At 38.1% G+C, this 13,682-nt stretch overlaps 1 protein-coding gene across 1 annotated transcript in view; it reads right to left on the bottom strand.

Annotated features, from left to right (window-relative positions):
• mas (trypsin-like serine protease domain-containing protein masquerade) overlaps positions 1-13,682 on the bottom strand; it is a 419,698-nt gene that overhangs the window by 59,538 nt on the left and 346,478 nt on the right. The gene's annotated exons all lie outside the window — the stretch shown is intronic.

The raw sequence follows: 13,682 nt of genomic DNA on the forward strand, positions 1-13,682 counted from the left end.
CTTTTGGCTAATAGCGACGATGAGGATGAGTGATGATATGCAATTTATGAAGGACACTCGCAAAGGACGCCCATGTCCATGATGTAATTCGAATTCCGGACCCCTGGCGTCTTAGTGCGCTGTACTAAACATTCTTCCACGAAGGTCGGCTATTTGTCAAATGAATATTGGTGTCAGTAATAAAATATTTCGAAATAGCTATAACACACTCCAGAAATTGTTATTAAAAAAAATTGAAGAATGTGATACCGTTCCGTTAAACAAATGCAGATAAGGCACAAGAAAAAGAAATATACGTTAAATATTACATTATACATGGTTACAACTATGAAAATAATAACGTGATAACTGTTTCAGTAAGAAATATATAGAGTTTAGGTTTGCAGTCTGTCTCTCGCATGGGTACACGTAGAAAATTGTCTAATCAAGGTTAAAATCAAATGTTTTATCCAGACGTGGGATATATTGTTGAAGTCGCGTAACCTAATATTTAAGGGTTCTATAAAAAATAGTAATATAGGCTAGGTAATTTTAAAGGGAGGACAAACGAGAAGAGAATCGACATACAGAGGAAGAGAAAAATGACCCAGAGAGGAGAGCAGGAAACAAATAAGTAAAGGAAAGATAGAAAGAAAAGAAGACAAGGGGCCGACCTCCGTGATGGAGTGGTCATCATTGCACCCTATGGAAACAGGGGTCCCAGGTTCAAATCCCGGCACGGTCATGCATGTTCATTGTGAGTATCCTTTCATCAATTTCATCATATCACCCATCCTCGTCGTCGCGATTAGCCATAAGTGGCAGAAAAGCGACCTTAAATAACTTTTTTTTTTTAAAAAAAAAGAATGGACATGAGAAATAGAGAAAGCAGCCGAGTTAGAGAAGGAAGCTCGAGAGAGACGTGAAGAAGAAAACAAGACGGAAAATGTGAGATGAAAAAGAATGGACCAAGATTATAAGGTTGAGGGAAAAAAACATCTCGAAAGAAGAGTAAGGGGGAAGTGGGTACAAATAAAAAATGTACAGCAAGTAAACAATTTTTCCTTATTTCATAGTAAGGGGAGGGGATGCCTCAAGTAGCCTGCACTTTACCCTCCTAGTGACTGCTGACAGCCTCTCGTTAGACAGCTCTTGTTGCCGTTTCCATGGTGCACAGTGAGAGAAAGAATCCCATATCTGAAAAGCGTGAGACAACCAGTAAAAATAGGAAGTATATATTCCACTCGTTTGTCTACAATAAATTCATGAGTGCAATGTTAAAAGAAGAGGGAGAGAAAGAAAGAAAAATAAAGAAAGAGATAGGAATGGGATAAAAGGATAAAGAGGGAGTGTGTGGAGAGAGAGAGAAGGGTAAAGAGACAGGCAGAAAGCAAAAGTCACGACATATTTACCTTTTGATCCAGAAAACATTGGAAGGTCTGACCTCAATTGTCTCTAATAAACATTTAAAGCGAAAAATACAGGCTCGACCAGGACCCCTACTTGGGTCAAGAATGCACTTCTCAATTTTTACTTTTGTTGTGAGTGCAAAAACTTAAGAATGGAAAAAAAGTAAGTTTTCTTGATTCATTCAGAACTCATTGAACAGAACTCAATGCTACTTTTCTGAATACCCATTCATTTCTCAAACAATTTTGCATAATTTTTTCTAATAATTATTACTCCACTTTCTTTTTTAGAATAGCCGATTCTTTTAGAAAGGGTTAGTAGGCATTTAGAAGAGTCGCAGGAATTTTTTTAAAATTCGGGCACAGAGAACTATTTTCAGTCAACTAATCACAATTAAGGAAGAATATAGGCCAGTCTCTCGGTTCTGGACCCTGTCGTGCAGCAGCAAAGTCGTTTTCAAACAGTGAACTATTAATTCCGCGATGCCGCAAGGCTATTTTCTATCATGGATATCTAGACGGCAGCGAAAACAAACCAAGGAAAGATTCATTTGAATGCTCTAGAACATGGTTTCTCAAACTATTGTATGCGTACAGTCGCGGATACTTCTGTGTTGTAACAACCCAATTGATTCTCAATGGGATCATTCACGGCCAGCTTTATTGCCTTCAATTTGGCAACCCTGTAAACCGTGACATCAGCCGGACGATGCTACTCTGAAGAAACATTAGAGAATGAACTTACAGACGTAAATATATATATATATATATATATGTAGCATATTCATCCCGTAATCACTTCATTCGCTCAAATTGTATTCGCTAGTGTATTCATAAGTAAAGCAGTATGTTATCAAGTTGTTAGAAACAAACATTACATTTCTTTGTGCCGCATACCAGAATTTCACGGAGCATTCCGTATTTTTCATATGTGGCGAATCATCAAATATAATAAATATCCAATATTGATGTCATTAATATTCTTAATTATCATGTGCAAAATAAATTAGCGACGTCGAAGAGCTATAACCATGCAATAGAGGCTTAAAGCATGTTTACGCAAAGAGCAAATTCCACGCTGACGCTCAGAAAAGTTGTGTGCATGAGGTACCACACGCTAAGCTTTTACTTGTTTTAAGTACAAGGGTTAAACTACAACACTCAAACAAACCTCTAAGAGCATAAAACTGCCTAACCTAACATAAACTTTAGAACACAAAATCACTAATTCCTTCACTGTAACATATCTCCGCAAGAGAAAAACAATGGAAATGTAACACCTTCTAATTTCTAAGCCATGCAAAATTATCCACTTTCTCGCAGAGAGTATAGATAGTTACCATCACTCGGCATTATTTTAGCCTTGTACATACATGGGCTATATGCAAACAAAACAAATATTTGTACATATGCACATCGTATACAATGTACTGTCTGTTGAACAAAATCTTGGCAATTATGTCATAGACTGCTAAAATGAAGACGTTGCACAGAAAATGTATATAAGATTTATTTAAACTCTGAATGTAACACTCGTTCATGCTGGTTTATCACATCCACAACTACTTTGTACGTCTTACTTTTAGAACTTTAAGGCCAGTGTGTTAGATCTTCCATCATTTAAATATTTAGTTGTTAGATTCGAATGCCATTCCGAAATGCTAGCAACTAAAATAAGGGCAAACTACACATTATTGTAAAGTTCCATACTGCGTATGAAATGCAAAGTTGGCCTTGTATTTTCTGCTTATTTCCAGTTATTTAAAGGCAAATTTCTATTTCTATTGTTAAAATATGTTTTGCACTTACATCGTAATGTCAATCTTCTGTCCAGATTTGGAAAAGAAAAACATTTTACACAGATTCCCTTATTTCTTTAAGAGTCAACATCAATTTTGCTATTCGCGACCATGCTATGTAGCTTCATGTTTAGTCCGGCGAGACAGCGTTGCTAAATTTAAGGATTCTGGCCTTTAATAAAGCGGGCCGTGGATAATTTCATAATAGAAGTGTTCATGATTGTATCAGTACTGGAACGCGAGGTTGGCAGAAAAATATAATTATCGTTATTTTTTATTTTAATGTTAATAAATGAAGGTGTATAAACATTAGTTACCAGTATTTGACAATATAATCTCAGGAGTCCCCGGTTCGAATCCCGGCCTGGGCATGGGTATTCTTTGTGAATGTTCTTTCATGTGTTTCATCAAATCATCACTCATTCTCCTCTTCGCGATTAGCCAAAAGTGGCAGAAAAGCAACATAAAAATAACCTAATTCATTTCGGTTGACAACATAATTGTGCAATTTTAAATGTTAGCACTGTAAACTTCGTAACGCTTCTTTGCGGCAGGGTGGCTTGATATAAATTAGATTGATTTAAATCACGACTTAAATCAGGTGACTTTTTGAAAAAAAAAATATACTGAATTAAAACATTCTAAATAAATAATTTATAATACACATAAAGATTTTGTAGATATCAGAAACACTTTTGGTGAAAGTACTAGGGTCATTCAAATATGACAGAGACTGATTTTATTTTTAACCAAATCCTTTATTGTCAAATACTTATTTGCACATGTCACCCTTCAAAGTACTCTCCTCCAGAGTCCATACTTTTTTCCAACGATCTGGAGCATCTTAATGCCCTTTTCATAAAAGCTTTTCAGTTGGCTGCGTATCCACTCCCGAACACTGCCGATGACGGCATCGTTATCCGCAAACCGCATGCCTTCCTAGTCTGATTTAAGCCTTCCAAACAGGTAGAAATCAATTGGGGCCAAATCGGGACTGTATGGCGGGTGTGGCAGAAGGTCCCATTTCAATTTGCTGAGGGTTGCCATAGTTGTTTTGACTGTATGAGGCCGTGCATTGTCTTTCAACCTCTCTTCCGCTTGGATCGGATCTTTTCCTTCACTTCTGTTGTCAGGAGTTCTGAGTAATAAGCTGCAGTGGCTGTTCTGGCATCTGTAAGAAAGTCTACATGGATAACCCCTCTGCCAGTCCCAAAGAAACATTGTCATCACTTTTCCTACCGAACGGGTCCTACGCGCTTTCTTGGGTCTGGGTGACGGATGTTCGCGCCGACGGTCATGCGGTTCATTCTCCACGATTCTCTTCCCCCTCTAAAGTACTTACATCACTCAAACACACGTGTTCGTGAGAGATACTCTTCCCCATACTGTTGTTTGAGTCTCTGCAAAATTTCAGATCGCTGGACGTTTTCTCCAACGAGAAATTTGATCACAATGCGTTGTTCCACGCTCCGCTGCACCTTCTGTTTGCCCATCACTCTAGCAACACTCAGACATGCACAGCTGTAAAGGCTCATACTTGAAAATAAATTCTATTCTATTCACGACTGAGTAGGTCCTAACCTGCGCGGGACGGAGGGTGGGGGTTGTGGCTCTATTCTCCCATGGACGCACAACTCCTGCTCATGGCAAGTTGTTTGAAAAAGAAAATCAGTCCCGGTCATATTTGAATGACCTAGTACATTACTCTCGTAATCATTTAATGGTGATTATTAGGTTCTAAGATAGTAAAATAAAGGAAATAGAATATATGTCGTGAAGGTGTGAAGCTCATATGAAAAGATATGTAAACAAAATATTTCTCTTGATTTACAATTCAATAATTTTATGCGCAAAAATAGCAAAACATTTATGTACAAAAATATACAAAATACTAATCATGTTAAACCATAAATAGTGTCAATATCATTAAACTGTAAATAAACATGGCAGCTAATATTTCTCGAACTATCATTAAAAAAATCTCCAAAATTCAGGAAGAAAGACTACAAAAATATTTAACTTAATATTTTAAGTTACAATTATAGAGTACATCCAGAATGTTTTAGTTTCACTGAAGAAAACTTACTGAAATTATTATTAGTTTCATTAACAAATACAACAAACATTTCCATAGTAGTTACAGTATCAGAAACAGAAAAATGTATGTTTACGTATATTTCTTATTTGTTTTAATCAAACTATTCAAATATTTTACAGGGCCATTTACTAGAGATAGCCTTTCTATAAAAAAACATATATCTATGTGCATGGTGCCAAAAAGCATACAAACAATTTTAAACATGTTTTCTTTAAAAAAAATCGATTTAAAAAAATCCGATTTAAATAAAAAAGATCAACATGATGTTTTAATAAAAATCATGATTTCATCCACCCTGCTTTGCAGTACGGCGAAATTCTGAACATATAAATATGTATGTTTACTTTGCTTCTTTCACTTTGCTTTTCTGTCGCTTTTGGCTAATTGCGAAGATGAGGATGAGCGTTGTTTAGATGAAATTTATGACGTGACATTCACAAAGGATACTCATGTACAGGCAGACTTGAACCCTGAAATTTCAATGGCTTTGAATTTATTTTTATTGTATGACCACATCAGCACATGCTATTTCTGTCCATCACGCAATACGGAGATAAGCACCTAACTAAAACAAAATTGAGGACAGACCACTAACAGACTAACATGTCTGTTAAAACCTTCCTTACTCAATTTTTAAAACTAATTCATTCACTTATTACTGAATAAAGCCCGAATCACACGGAACTGGATTAACAGTAGGAATGCCCTAGTTGGCGCTGGACTGGCTACCTATTTGCTAGTTTTTCGCCTCACGTGATACTTGTTATCGTACTTGTCGATATACTTTGTTCCCATAAGACATTAAGCGAGCAGACAGTTGGTAAAGATGGACGAGCAATGAATGTTGTAGGAGAATTACTGTTTTGATAATAATAAAAAAAAAGAAAAGCATGGACTAGAAATTGGCTCAAAAAAAAATATGGTAATCAATGCATACTGAACATGCTTTTTGATGAACTCGGATCTGCATAAATAAGATTCGCAGGATTCATTCGAAAAAAAAAAAAAAAAAAAGTCAAACATTTAATATGCTTGTAATAATAAGGTTTTTCATTTTCAGCTAATCATATTTGTCACATACACATCTTATCGCTTTGCATAAATTCCTAAATATTAATGAACTGAACACGAATGCACTGCACGCCATCTCCTTACTTTTTTTTATCGAGAAACTGAGAAACTAACAAAAACAGCCAACACTCGAAAACCACAGACAAAAAACTCTCCTTTGCAAACTCACAGATTATCTACACATGGTTAAACTTTGATCTGATTGGCTGTTCCAGAGATTCCAGGCGAAGAAAGCCAGAAGCAATTAGAACATGTCCTATTCCTCCAAACCAGTCAAGCAGCCAGCCAGGCAGCCATCACATCCGGGCAGATAGCCAGTTCAGCGCCAACTAACTGGATATCCAGTTCCGTGTGATTAGGCATTGAGAATTTAAACTATACTATCTCTGGGAACTAAAATCTCCTTATCTAAGTTAAAAGCTGATGGTCTAAAAGGGTACTCAGCACATACAAGGACAAACTCAAGACAACACGGACCTTCCCCCCGACCCAAAGGATTATCCTGGAAGTGGGTCCAGGCGCCACAGCTTGGTTGGCCTGCAAGAAGCAGGTTACTCCTGACATCCAAGGCCGTCGGTGGCGAGAAAGAACCTGGTTTTTGGAAATGAGATAATTTCTTTTAAGAATACACTGCTGACTGAGGCCAGAGCCTAAACTCGATAGATAGCAAAACGTGGAAGAGAAAAAACACCGTCCAAAAAAATGTTCACACCCAGAATTAAAAGAAAACAATCGGCAAAATGACGGCTCCTCAATGCAAATAAGCAACTCGACCTACTTCTACAATGGAAAGAGCTTTGATGAAAGGGGCAACAATGCCTTCGACACACTGTTATGTGCTTCGGGAAGAATGGGCTGTTTCATCTCATGATGTAGTTGCCACAGTTCAACACTTGTCTTAAGCAACTGGTTTCCTACATTACTGCTGCACTTCCCTTCCCCCCTCCCTCACTCTGGCTTTGTTGTGTGCAGTCACGAATCTACTAAAGAGGTCATTCATGCACGATGCACACCTCTTTTACTGTTTCTGTACAGCCCGTTCGAGGGCGAGGACGGGAAGTTGTAAACATTACTTGGAGGAATCATTATGGAAGGTGTCTGCCGTGTACGGTTCACGAATATATGTTTTCATTGAGGTGGCAAGAGTGTGTATGAGTTGGGTATTTTTAGAGAGAGAAAAACGTTGAACGGAAAATTACACTCTTTAAGTGTCGAAAGCTCATCCTTCCTGGACTAACGTAAATAATCACTAAAATTTACAACCTTTGGTTTTATTTAACACATTTGATAAAAAAAGGAAAATTATTTAACTTAAACTGACTGCATTTTCATGAAGTCGCAAGGTACTAACACACAGTAGCGACGATTGGATGTCAAAATTTTTAGGGGAGCAAGGCAAGTTTACATTATTTTGGTAGACAATGCTTAGCATGCTTAGAGGGAAAACGTGTGGTACAAAAGTGGGAGCAACTGCTCCCCGCTCCCCCATCGACGCCACCGCTGACACAAAAAACCTTATTAGGCTAGTTGAAAAATATTTGGAAGATTAAAAAAACATTCACATAATTCATTTCTTAATCAGAATTTTCGTGTCGACTTTCGCGGCGGAGTGGTTTGAACAGCGCACTATAATTCCAGGTGTCCCCGGTTCTAATCCTGGCCTGGGTATGATTCTTCTTTGTGAGTGTCCTTTGATCAATTTCACTATATCATCACTCATCGTCGCTATTAGTTGCAGAAAAGCGACGTTAAATAATAAGAATCACAATTTTCGTAAACTTACAAACTCTTTAAAATTCCTGATTTATTGTTAGTTACGTTAGAGGACGTACATTTTTTAAGGTATATATGAACTTGATATCATTTATCTTTATAAATGGTTTAAATACACTGCTCGTATGAACTTTCAGTATTCCTTGGTGCAGTCCAGTCACAAAATGGTATCCTACAGAGGTGTGTTTGAGTTTGTGTTTTAAGTCTACTTTATGCACAGTAAGGCTAATCGGGACTGGACCTACAGTTTAAAGTGGGATCCGAACCACTTGTGATACAGAGGTGTGTGTCCGAAAACCAAAAACGTTGGCGAATCTGCCAATTGGTATAATGTTAGTGACTTATGCGCTTTTCGAATAGTTTTTAATTTGTTGGAAAAAAGCACCCCCTCAATTACTTGATAGTCCAAGCTTCCTCCAAACATTCCATTTTAATGCTAAGAAGAATATGTTACGATGCAGACGATCTTATTGCCGCAAATCGTAATCGACACTACATAAGAATTCACCTATTATGAAATTATGTATTACAGACAATGAAAAAGAAACGGAAATTTGGATTTCGCTGTGCCATTTAAACAAATCCAGTGCAATGGATATTGGGAATAAACCACAATGTTTAAAATATAACGATACTACCTTTGTGTTATACAAGGTGTTCCCGTGACCATGTTTGAGACTTTCAGGGATAGTTCGGGGAGGGGGGCGACAAAAGCACCTATTATTCACAAGCAAGCTGAGCCATAGGCTTGCGCACGGGTCCAACTGCTCCAAGATATTTTACTTTTAAATTCAGCGTGTATGAATTTTATCGCCATTAATAAACAATGTTATACTCTTTATAAAAAGATGAAGCATTTTCAAACCGATGAAAGTTCCAAACAACAAAGTGGCATTATTTCTTGTGTAATTGGATTCGTCAGTGGTAAAGTGGAGTTGCTTAAACTCTTGTATACCAACTGAGCAGATATTATCATGGTAGGACACGAAATGTTCGTAAGTTTGTAGAAGTACATTCTAACGTTAGACCAACGTGTTTCACAAACTACTCATTTATTGTAGGGTGTTTGTGTATTCAATTCGCGGGCGTGTGTTTAAATGAAAGTTTGAGTTTAAGAAAGCAGTGAATTTTGTTTTAAATTCTTCTTTGGTTTACTTGGTAATTAAATATGAGTTCCATTTCCGTATACAATTACATCTAAAATTATGCTAAATTTACGCAGGAATGGAATTTTAGTTGAGTCTGGATCCAGTGTTCTGTACAGAGTTACAGAGGTTTTCTTTAAATCATTGAGATAGAATGTAGTTTTTCTTTCCCTGTTGATATTCCCACAATTACCTTTTCCTGAAAATTTGTGCACGTCTATGAACTTAGCTACTATTATACACTCAGCGGTATCTAGAAGTTCAATACACAAGAACAGCTCAAATACTGCTGTCGAAGAAGGACAGGTCCTGGCACAAGATGTGGCTAAAATGATAAGGGAAGCCTTATTATGTTAACGCTATTCCACCAGGAAGATATGGAACTTTTTATTTCTTAGTTTGTATTATGTTACTATCAAATATTCAGTGTGTGAAAGTCAATGTTTCCTTTAATGCATTTTATGCTCAGATAGGTTAATCGGGGTTGGATCTATAGTTTGAAGTGGGTGCAATGTGCCTTCACAGGAATTGGACCATCCATACAAATACGTCCACAATTAACTATGAATCATTGATCACGATGAGAGTGAACGTATCCTCCTACGATCACCCTTCTACAGGTCAAAAGAAGCAGACCCATTCGGTTCACCCATGTGGGCCCCGTTGTGCTCCGCGAGTCCACCTACAAGAACCTGAGATCACCGTTATCATGTGATAAAGTTGTTCGTGTCACGTAACTCCCATCAAATTTAGTGAAACCGTGTCCACATCCTCAACGAGAAACACATTTATTGACCACCGTCTGGCAATCCGAAGGTAAAAAAAAGGTAGTTCAGGTAAGAGTAAACGATACCTCCCCTCGCTCCCACCCCCAGAAAATATTTCCACTTCCCCATTATTATTTTTCTGAGAGCCATCGGTAGTGAGCCGTTGAGAGCTTATTTTTTCTAATAACCACCCCAAGAGAGAAGGTCATTAATCCGCCACTGAGGCAATGAAACAATCGTTGTCACAAACGTGCCTGGAAGAGGTAACAAATTAAGGAATACAATGCGAATAATTACCTACATTACAAACCACATGGGTACTGTTAAGAACCACATTGTAATGATTGTTCCAAAGCCTGTGATTTGCGAGCAGGAGAACTTGGATAACTGTCATATTGACAATGCCTTTCTTCGGAATATGGGCAAAGCAAAACAGGACAAGTTTTTATTTTTCCCCGTCTCCCTTTCAACATTGAACTTGAAATTTCGTAAGACGAAGGATAGGGAAGGGGGAGGGGAAAGGGGGAGTGTCAGGGCCGAGGTCGTTGACTTACCTATCCCGTTTCACTTTCCTTGAGAACCGTTGATCGGGAGCCAAGGGGAAAGAACCGCCCAAGAGACTTCAACGAGCGGATGTAAGTGGAGCTGTTCTTCCACGGAGCCCCTTCCACGTATGCTGTAGCTTCGGAAGGTCAGGTTTATGGGTTACCTCTCGTCTCGTATTAGCATTCCCTCCCCTCTTCTCCTCCTCCTATATACGTAAGCCAGCCAGAACAAACAAAGATAAAACGACGGGGATTTTCTTCTAGAAACAAAAAGTCACGAAATTCGATTTGTTTTCGGATCAGTGGTGCCACGTTAGAAATGAATGAATATCGGAGGAAGGGGGAGGGGGAATGCTATACAGCAAACTGATAAAAAAAATAATGAATAGTGCTAATAAGAATGAACAGCCTTGGTGGCCGAGACGTTAAGTGCTCGATTCACTATCTCGCCACGGAAGTTTTTTCCAGCTTATAGGCCCGGCCTGAGGATCGGTGTTGCTTCCCGCATGTCCATGTTTAATTTCCATCCAATCATCATTCGGCTCTTCATTGTCCCAATTAGTCAATATTGAAAGAAAAGCGACGTAAAAAAAGAAAATTACTCGCTGCAGTCCAGGGTGCGAAATCCCGCCGACGATCTTGTCCTGAAATTCCCCCCCCCCCCATCAAACTTTTCCGGTGGGGGGAGAGTTTTTGTTCTAACAACAAACTTAAACAATTAGTTTGGGAGTCGAATATGCTTTACTGGAATAATATCGAAAACACACACAATGAACGGACAACATAGAGCCTCATCTCTACTGAATCCAGCAATCCCCAGAACACAGGAATTAGTCTGACCTGTTATTTCTTCTCCATTTCTCATCGCCTTTTGTCAGCTACCGCAAAATATATAAATATGTTAATAAAGCATGTAATAGCATTTAGATGTGAATTTTATGTAGGAAACTATTATCTTCTTAATGTCTCTTAATTTTTGCCCCTTCCCCCTTAGACACACAGTGTATTAAAATCTTCAATTTGCAATCGAATTTTAAATGAAGGACAGCGGATATAATATATTGTATATTTTATAATATAATTTGATTATTTAATAATTGGCACATATTTAATGACATTATACGTATATATATATATATATATATATATATATATATATATATATATATATATATATATGTAGTCTAATATATAGTCTAATCGGACCGGACCGGACCGGACCGGACCTACAGTTTAAAGTGTGATCCGAACCGCTGTGTAATGTGTCCCTACCGGAGATCGAACCCTGAGCTCCTTCATTACAATGTACGTACCACATATAATACATACGGATAGGTTTAGGCATTTTAGAAACACTATTAATCTCCATTTTGATACGAACATTGACATAGATCATGTGATATCATATTTCAATCTTACAGCCAGTCTAGGGTAGTTACGCGTGAGCGGTACGGAGCCAAGCATCATATATAAGGAGTGACAGAAAAGTTTTCAAGCTGGCCATGAAGTACGGGAGGAAAGTGGGAGTGAGGTGAAACTTTGTGTACATCGTCATTAAACCGTATCCTGAATATATCTGAAATCACATGTTCATCAGCTGGCTTGTCATTGTTCTGGTTTTTCTTCCACATGTGTAAATAGAGTTCAACAGCTTCCCTGACGGAACATCGACATCCAATTAGTTGTTAAAGCAAGTTGAAATTCACACTCATTGCATTGCATGCAATACCGGTGCATTTTCGGCATGGAGTAACACAACTTTCCTCAGCATTCCTCGCTTTTTATTCCAAAAACAAAAACACAAAACTTTACTGATAATTGAGACCCACTTAAATTACTTTATATCACGATTGGTAATTATGGTATCATGTGTTCATCACTTTCAGTTCGACAAAAGGATTTAAACAAACAATATGAACACTCCAGTTCTACCACACCAGAGAAGGTAAAGATGACGACATCAGCTGGGAAGGAGAAGGTATCCATCTTCTGGGATTCGAAAAGTGACTAGTTGATTGACTTTCTGCACAAGGGCGACACTGTATTGGAGATGTACCATGTCCCACTACTATGTCGAACTACAGCACGCCTATTGTTTGTTTAAATCCTTTTGCTCGAACTGAAAGTGGTAAACTCATGTTACCATAGTTACCAATCGTGATATAAAGTCATTTAACTCTTCTTCAAATATCAGTAAAGTTTGTTTGGAAGTTTCACTCCTTGTCTCTTTTGATCAAATGATGACAATCTGGGAACACAATCTTGACAAGACCTTGTGAATTATTTAAGATGTGTTGAACACCATGCTGGAATATCTTCAAAGCCTGAGCAAGTGATCTGGTAGTGCGGTGGTGATATTCTATCATTTGTCGTGAACTTTATCTACCATCTCACCGGATGTTCAGGTGCGAGGTCGCGTGGCACAGGGGTCATCTTCAGGCTTCTTTATGACATGTTTAAATTCAGCTATCCAGAGCTTAACTGTCGCATCTGTCACCAGTGTAGTCAGGAAATATTCATGCATCTCTTCCAGCGTTATCTATTTTGATGCGTAGGTACTGGCAATGTTGAATGCTTTGATAAACTGCTTAACAAAGGAAAGACAACTGATGGACACTTCCTACTTCCGGTTACATATTTCTCCTTCCTTCCTCCATCTGTTTCTCTATCTCTTTCTCCTTTCCTTTCTTTCTTCCTCTATTTCTCCTTCCCTCCTTCTGCTGCTTCTCTATCTCTCTCTTGGTCTGCTTCTCCTATTTCTACCTCTGCCTATTTATCCTTCCTTCTTCTTCTGCCTCTCTATTTCTCTTCCTTCTTAGCTTTCTTGGACTACTTCTCTTCTTTCTTCCTCTGCCTATTTCTCCTTCCTTCCTTCTTCTGCTTCTCTATGTCTTTCTTCTTTCCTTTCTAGTTCTGCTTCTACTTCTTTCTTCCTCTGTCTATTTATTTCCATCTGTTTCTCTATCTCTTTCTATCTACTTTGCTCTCACTATCTCTCTCTTTCCCTGTATGCGTGTGTGTGTGCTTGTGTGGGTGATTCTTACCTCTTCCACAAACAATTCTTACAACTTCTCCCGTAGCCTATTTAGGTAGGCA

The sequence above is a fragment of the Lepisma saccharinum genome, chromosome 1, assembly GCF_977018435.1.
Source record: "Lepisma saccharinum chromosome 1, izLepSacc3.1, whole genome shotgun sequence".
Classification (NCBI taxonomy): Eukaryota; Metazoa; Arthropoda; class Insecta; order Zygentoma; family Lepismatidae; genus Lepisma; species Lepisma saccharinum.